At 53.5% G+C, this 8,396-nt stretch overlaps 1 protein-coding gene across 8 annotated transcripts in view; it reads right to left on the reverse strand.

Moving 5' to 3' along the window:
• EPN3 (epsin 3) overlaps positions 1-6,981 on the reverse strand; it is a 34,539-nt gene extending 27,558 nt beyond the window's left edge. Inside the window, exon 1 of one of the 8 annotated variants that reach the window (XM_081850773.1) lies at positions 6,016-6,981. The gene's annotated coding sequence lies outside the window, so the exon portion shown is untranslated. The remainder of the gene's footprint in view (positions 1-6,015) is intronic. The other 7 variants (XM_081850771.1, XM_081850769.1, XM_081850767.1 and 4 more) reach the window with 7 other exon arrangements.
• Between the last annotated feature and the right edge of the window lie 1,415 nt (positions 6,982-8,396).

The raw sequence follows: 8,396 nt of genomic DNA on the forward strand, positions 1-8,396 counted from the left end.
GGATTTCTTTTTCTTTCTTTTTTGTTGTTGTTCCCAAATGTAGGGCACTGACCAGCCTAGCAACGTTTTTCGTCAGGGTTGCTGTAAAGAGATCCAAAGCAAGCCACCAAGGACTGGACTGGCTGGGGACAGATCATCCCAACCCTGTTTACTTCCTAAATTAAAGCCCCCTGGAGAGAAGTCTCTCTGAAATGCAGTTGCTTCATCACCACCTTGATTTCATCTTTTGCCTTCTCATTGGAGTCAAAATTCAACCTTCCCTTACAACCCCCGTGACTGGAAATGCATACCCATAAAACACACGCCCGGGAAGTTTGTGCATGGCTCCTCAAACCAACAGAATGATTCATATATCCTACTCCTCTCTAGAGGAACAGCTCCACCCTTTGCAGTAAGCATGACCTGACTGTGTCCACTTTTTCTAGGTGAGGAACAAGCCGTCATCCTTCTCCACCCTGGTGACGGTAAGCATCCCTGACAAGTGAGTCAGGAAGAGAGAATCTAGAGACTGCCTGCGTACGGCTTGCAGAGTTTCTTTCAAGACATTTCCCTGTATTGATTGCTCTGCACAATCCAACCCACTTACTGTTTTTAGATTTTGAGTGGAGCTTGTGCGCCAGGAAAATGACTGCAGCCAAGCACAGCAACTCACAGAGGGGGTGAAAGGAACGTGCCATTCCATTGTAACTTAAAAAGGAGGCTATGGGAAAGGAGACTGCAGCCACCCGGACCAAGCTGACCTGCACTGAAGCCAAATAGGTAGACCACTGCCTGGACTGGCATACCAGTGGCCAGGGCGAGACAGCACAACAGCACACAGCAGATGATGGCTAATCGAGCTAATCGAGCGGTCAGCATGTTAGGTTGTAAAGTCTGGGTTTCTGAGGTGCTTTGTGACTATAGTGTGTGTGAGAGAGAGAGAGAGCTATGCCTAGACATCCATCGTTCAGCCCAGACACTGAGGTCCAGCTCTGACGGCCTTCTGGCAGTTCCTTCACAGCTAGAAGCGAAGTTACAGGGAACGAGGCAGAGGGCCTTCTTGGTAGTGGCACCCTCCCTGTGGACCGTCCTCCCCTCAGATGTCAAGGAGATAAAGAACTACACAACCTTTAGAAGACACCTGAAGGCAGTGCTGTATAGGGAAGCTTTCTTAATATTTAATGTTTTATTGTATTTTTGTATATGCAGGAAGCCGCCCAGAGTGGCTGGGGCAACCCAGTTAGATGGGCGAGGTTACAAATTAAATAATAAGAATTAGTAGTGGTAGTAGTACCCTTAGGACTGTAATACCACTCTTCTGTGTCTGGACTGAGAAACATAGAGCAACCTGATTTTAAAGCTGAGGTGGTGTGGCAGTGGGTCATGTCGGTGGCGGCGTGTGGTGGCCGACCCAAAAAAATCAGGGGAAGAGGAATCCAGGGGCCCCATTGGTTGTGGCGGGGCATAGGTATGTCACTGAAGAAGGGAACTGGAGAAGGAGGTGTTGTAGACAAGAATATCATGAGGCCTCACAGCAGGTCAAACGATGTGTCTGTCTGTCTGGCCTAACATTGTCTATTGCTGACTGGCCTAGCAGGGTCCATTTCAGGGCAGACAAGGGTCTTGCACATCATCTGCTACCAGAGGGGTGGGGACCCTTATTCAGCCTGAGGGCCACACTCCATTCTGACAGCCAGCAGGGACATAGGGCCAGAGGCAGGGCAGAGCAATAACTGTTAAGTTTTACCTTTGTACAGCAGGCTGGTTTCTACACCCCCATACCCTAGCTCCTATTCAGACAAGGGATGTTTTCAGAGTTCAAGCCAGGCAAAACAAAAACAACAACATCCCAAGCAAAATGTGGCTAGGGCTAGGGAGAGTCTGGAGGGCCACATAGAGGGGCATGGAGGGCCACCTTCCCTCCTCTGCCATTGGATCCTTTAAAAAACAAACAAAAAATCAGTGCTTGAACCTGGGACCATTTGTACAAAAAGCATGTGCTCTACAGAGCAGCAAGGGCAAGGAGATGTTGCTGACATGGGGCAGAAGAACAAGCGACACTGAGAACTGGTGGGAGGGTGAGCAGAATTCAGAAGGCTGGGGTGGCCAGCAGTGTGTGTGTGTGTGTGTGTGTGTGAGAGAGAGAGAGAGAGAGAGAGAGAGAGAGAGAGGGAGGGAGGGAGGGAGGGAGAGAGACTGGAGCACAGAGAGTCTCATGGAGGGATAAGGCTATTTTGCCTTGATAGCTCAGTTGGTTAGAGTGCAGTGCTGATAACGCCACGGTTGCAGGTTCAATCCCCATATTGGGGCAGCTGCTTATTCATTCCTGTATTGCAGGGGGTTAGACTAGATGATCCTCAGGGTCGCTTCCAAGTCTGCAATTCTATGAGTCTATGATGAGCGGCTACAAGCCAAAATGGTCATGCTCCACCTCCACTGTCAAGGGACCTCTGAATACCAGTGGCTGGGAATCCCAATTGGGGAGAGCAACTGAAATCCCACTTATGGCCTTCCTGCAGGCCACTGCATTAAGGGAGTGTTGGATTAGATGGGCCTTTGGTCTGACTCAGTGGGGATTTCTTATGTTCTTATGATGTGGTGAAGCCTGAGCCATAGTGGGCAGCAACAAGGGGAAAGAAAATGAGCTGGAGAGGCCCTTGAAAGCCATAGGAGCCAACTTGGCTGCAAGCTGATTGCAGTTCAGGGATGTTTGTGGCCTACAAAGGCGGCACAGATGGAAGGGAACATGGTGGCATGTGGGGGCAGTGGCCTCGGGTGGGCCAATGCAGCAGATTATGTGCGAACTCCAGATACCAATGTTCTCCTTCTGGCTTTGACAAGGTTACAGATAAGGTTCCGCCTTATGAAAACTCCCGCTGCTGCTGCTGCTGCTCCTTCTCTTCCTCCTCCTCCTATAGCAAACACTAAGTTCATGCTGATGAAAGCGTCCCTCGACCGCGGTCAGGAGGACATTCCTTTCTAGCAAACACCTGGCTCCAACCTCCAGAGGAGCTCCAGGGTCAGACTCAGGCAACTGCTTTAATTAAGGCTGTGAAAGACACCCATTAAAGAAACAGTCCCGGGCATTTTTCAATCACAACGTGTAGAAAGAAAAATCTCTAGGGAGCTCGGAGGCAGGTAGCCCTGCTCACCTGGCCTAGTTGCACAGCCTGCTTTTCATTGCATAGGTCAGGGCATGGCCCCAGAACACGGGCAATCGTCCTCTCTTCCTGTGTCCTTGAGCATGTGCAGAGTGCCTCATCCTTACCACACCTGAGGCTGTGGAGGGAGAAGGGTGGGTGGGTGGGATGTGGTTTTGTGGGAAAGCCCATGACCCTCAGGGTTCAGACGTCTCTGTTTCAGCCCCGGTGGGAGGAGAGGGAAAAGAGAGCAGAGAGTGTTTGTGTTTGAAGAGCTGCCAAGAGTGTTAAGAGAAGCAAGTTTTATCGAACACAATATCCCCAGGAACACAAAGAGAGGGAAACAGAAACCATGTGATAGATAAGACAGCAGCACCAGGCAGCTACATATGAAATTACTGCAGTGACCTTGACGGAAAGAAATGGTCAGGTGGGGAGGGCATGCGAAGGAGGGCTGGCACTCACTGCCCAGGGAATGCCCAAAGTCCTAACTTAGGTTAAGTGACACATTCCAGAAGAAGAACCACCTGAGCCTACACTGCAGCAAGACAACCCCCCCCCCCCCCCCGCTGTATGGTCATCCAAGGTTTCCCAGGCTGCTGCTGCCTGCAACAAACCAGGCACGGCACAGCTCTTGCACAGCTCCCAGGCAACAGGGCTTGGTCAGGAGAACTTCCTGCTAGACTGGGCCCATCATCATCCCTGCTGGGTTTCCACAACACCCTCTAAACTGCATATAAGTATTATTACTAGTAGCAGGGTGCATTCTGTGTTTCATTTCCAGGGACAATAAGAAATACTCCAACTCCAGAGATAGCAAGGGGAAAAATCTGAATAGAGGAAAGATGGTAAGATGGGGGGGGGGGTAACATTTGCACAGGTCCACCCCTTGTTACATTTGCCTCTCCCTTTCCTACCTCCCCCTTAGTTGTCCATCCCAATAAGCTGGAAAAGTATAAAACTGTAAACTCATCAGGGCAGAAACCAGCCCTCTTGTTCTGCTTTTGGTTTTTCCTTTTGTTTGCGCCACTCTGTAAAGTGAGGCAAGCGCTGATTCAACTATGCAATTACAATAGAGGGAGGGAAGAAGCAAAACTCTGTTGTGGAATGAAAGAGATGGGGCACCAAATGGCTATGCGAGGGGGTGAAGGAAGCAAGTTCTCCAAAATCAAGACCCTGAAGGATGGACTGCACTGTAGGAGGCTGCAGGGAAAGAGGGTCACAGGCCATCCATTTCAAACATCCTGCTCTACAGCTGACCCTCTTTTCTCTCTGATGCAGTTTATTAAATTTATTTATTTCATAAGATTTATATGCCGCTTGATTGCAAAAACAAAACGACAACAATAACAACACACCTCTCTTAATTTTTCTAATATTTGGGAACATAAGAAGCTGCCATCTAGCTTAGTGTTGCCTGCACTGACTGGCAAAGGCTCTCCAGGATTTCCAGGGTCTGAATTTGAGGGGTTCTGCATACAAAGCATGCTCGGCTTAGCCATTGAGCTCTGGCCTAATAACTCTGCCCAGGGAGTGAGTTTCTGTCTGGTGTGGAGTTGCCAGAGATGCTACAGAAAAGTAACAGGGAGTCTTCTTAGTAGTCCACTCTCTGGGTGGTTTGGACCACAACTATGGAGCTGGAAAAAGTTGTACTGTATTCAAAATCATCTGGAGGATACCTGGTTGGCGAATAGTGAAGAAGGCAAGTAGCCAGTGAAACAGTCCCACTCCCCTCTTTAATACAACGAAAGCGTAATCTGAACTGGGAAAGAAAAGGACCAATCTGAGTGGGATAGAAGGGACTTGAGCTTTAATAAAGTGGGGTGGGCAAAAGATTGAAATGGGGCGCCGGGTTGGCGACAGGACCTGAGAGGAAACTTTCAGAGCCTGATTTGATTCATCAAAGCGCTGGGTGGGAGGAGGGCGAATCTCCCCAGTAGAAGTGTCTTTGGTGCTCTGTCTGTCTGTCTGTCTGTCTGTGTGTGTGTCCTGCCTTCCACCCAAGTGCTTCGGGACCCCCAAGCCTGGCACTGACTTACCCCCTATCTTGCTCGCGCGACCGGACGGCAGGCAGCCCTTTCCAGCACTGCTAGCTAGCCAAAGCAGCCGGCATTACATAATGCTGCTGAATCTTCCTACGATCCCTAGTCCCTGTGCGAGCGAGCGAGCGAGCGAGCGCCAGAGAGGGGGAAGGGAGGAAGAGAGAGAGAGAGAAGGAAAGGTGTGCGCGGGGGTGTCCGTGTGCGCGAACACGCGCGCGCGCCTACACACACCTTGAAGAAATCCTGGGGAGTTGGGAGGCGGCAGCTGCTCTCTGGCAGAGGCCCGATCCAACCCCCCCAAAGGCGCGCGACCTGCAGGGCGCTGGAGCCTGCAGGTGGCGAGAGAGGGGAGGGGGAGGGGGGAGACAGGGGGGTGCAGAGCACAGACTGGGTAACCTCCTCCTCCTCCTCCTGCATCTGGGTAAGGAAAGGGGGGTCTCTCCCTCTCCAAAGGCACCCCCCGCTTTTAAGCCAGGTCTCCCTGCTCGCCACCCCACCCTTCTGCGGACCAGGAAACTTCAGCAGGCGGCGGCGGCGCAGTGCGAGGAGCCCAGCGGGGGCAGCAGCTCGGCTTTGCCAAACTCGCGATGACAATCCAAGCGGGCTTCACTGCAGTCAGGAAAGCGCGCTCGGCGTCCAGAACTTTCCTCCTCCCGCCCCCCCCCACTTCCTCCTCCTCCTCCGGGCTACCTATTCGAGGCTGAGCCTCCTCTCTCTGCCGCCCCCCACCCAGCGCCATCCTCCCCACTGCAGAGGGGTCCGCACTGCCGCCCGTCGAGGAAAAGCGCAGGGCGACCATTCACCGGGGTGGTCCTTCCTTTCCCGCTGGGCAGTCCTGAGGCGAGCGTCCTTACCTCAGGCGCCGCTGCTGCTGCAGCTGCTGCTGTGCGCGTGTCCTTCTCTTCCTCCTCCTGCCGCCGCCGCCAAGCTCTCCCTCAGCAGCGGTGTCCGCAGTCGGCTGGTGCTGCTGCGGCGGCTGCCATCCTCAAGCCCCTTCAGGTGCCTTTCCCCTCAGACGTCCGGATCAGGCAGGCGCACTGCTCGGCGGTGCCTTCCAGCCTCCTCTCCCCGCCACCCTGTCCCTAAATCCATCCAGCGGGAAAGCGAAGCCGTCCCTCCATCCTGCTGCTGCTCCTCCTCCTCCTCTCACCTTTGCGAGTCCACCCAGGAGAGGAACAGGAGCTTTGCCTGGCAGGGGCGCACGACGCGGCGGCGACGGCGCGCAATCAGCCTCGGCGTTTGTGGGTGTTTGCGCCTGGTCTTCCCTCAGCTGCAGAGGGAGTCTCTCGTCCTCCTCGCCAGCCCGGCGTTTAAAAGAGAGCAAGGCGGGGAGCCGGGATGGGGGGGAGGGGGGAGCAAAAAGTTGCTCGGCTTGCTGGGCAGGTCTGCTTCAGTTTCCCCAGGACACCAGGCGCGCGCAAAGCAGGAGGGACTGAGCCAGGGAGCGAGGAGGCAGGCTCGCTGCTGCTGCTGCTGCTGCTGCCACCCCGGCTCTGGTTAACCGCTTCAGGCCCGCGACGTCGACGACAGGGACTCTCCGAAGTCTTCTCGGCGACCCCGCTTCGAGGGAGACGCAGGAGAGAGACAGAGAGAGAGAGAGGCAGGGATTATGAAAGCAGAGAGGCAGTGACTCACTGGCTTAACCCCTTCGGGCGGCGGGCACCGCCAGGCAGGCGTGCCAAGGCGGCGACGGGCGATGTGGGAGAGAAGGGCCGAGGGAGGCAGAAGCGTTAACAAGCCCTGGACGAGGCTCGGTCCCCGCCGTCCCAGAGCTGGAGCGCTGCCACCGCCGGGGCCCCCGGGGCTTTGTTTGGTTTGCCTAGACAGCAAAACGGCGGCGTGACCTAAGGGCTGCCCCCGCCAGGCCTGTCCTTTCGCCGCTCCCACCTCTCCCCACCTCCCTCCAAAAAGATTTTGACAGCACCGACGACGTGTTTATTCGCGGGGGGGGGGCACGACGACCCCCACCTTCACCCCCTCCCCAAAGAGCCGCTGACAAGTAGCGAGCAGGAGGCGGGGATGACGGCTGTCATCCTCTTCCTCGTCATCGAGCTGCCGCCTCCACGCCACTCTTTGTACTATTATGTTTGAATCAGCAACAGATTTGTTCGCCTCTTTTCTATCTGACGGTTCTAGTGTTCTCCTGGATAATAATAATAATAAAAAACTGAGAATCCTGCATTGCAGGGGGTTGGACTAGAGGATCCTTTGGACCCCCTTCCAACTCTACCATTCAAATGATTCTATGATTCTCCTCCTGGGATGGAGGAGGAGTTAAGAACAAGCCATCCATCCACCTGCTGTGGAGAACCGCGAGGGAGGAGGGTCCTGGGTGTGCTGTGGTGGGTGGGGGTTTGTGTCGACCTTCTCATCAAAGAAATTGGATCGATAATGATAATGATCACCTGCCCTTCACCAGCAGCTCCCACAAGTGCCCCTGCGGCCCTTCAGATGTTCCTTGGACGCCATCTCCCATCACATCCATATAGAAAGGCTAACAAGGAGGGATGAAGGGGGACTGGAGTCTGACAAATTTCCAGAGGGCCAAATATTCCCCTTCACTAACTCAGGCGGGGAGGACCATGCTTCCAACTTTTGCACCCGAGGAGTCGCAGGCTTAATCCCTGGCACCTCACATTAAAAGGATCAGGGGACAGCAAACATCTAGAGAGAGCGGATATAAAGACTCAGCAAGACCAATGCAAGGAAGGTGAGGCAGTCATCTCAGGGAATGGATTTGGAACACTTGGTGCCAGAGTTTCCTTAACAGCATACAAAGGCAAAAGCTTGTCCAACACAATCCAGGTTGGGACCTCCCAAATGCCTTGATCCAAGCAGAAGAACTGCTGGGAGTTTGAGCTTTCACCCAGATACTGCCTGAAGTGCAGCAAAGTCGGCAATTTAGCAGGTGGGATGCACACTTGGCACAGGACTTACAGGCGCAATAAGGGTTCCCCCTTGCCGATAGTGCCAGTCCCAGGCTTTAGATGAAACAGGGATTGGGGGCCTTTGCTATAGGAGAGGCATTTATTCTCTATAAGTGGCCCATTCACCCATGAATGTTTTCAGTACAGCAAAATGCAATGCACAGCATCTCCTGCAAGCGTTCGAAAGTTGGCATTTACTCATTGCATTTATATTCCACATTTCTCATCATGTTGATGTAGTCCAAAGTGGCAGTAGCCAACTAAGTTTCTAGATTTCCCAGAGGGCCGCTCATTGCTAGTGGTCCCAT

Source organism: Podarcis erhardii (assembly GCF_964252035.2).
Source record: "Podarcis erhardii genome assembly, chromosome: 2".
Taxonomy (NCBI): Eukaryota; Metazoa; Chordata; class Lepidosauria; order Squamata; family Lacertidae; genus Podarcis; species Podarcis erhardii.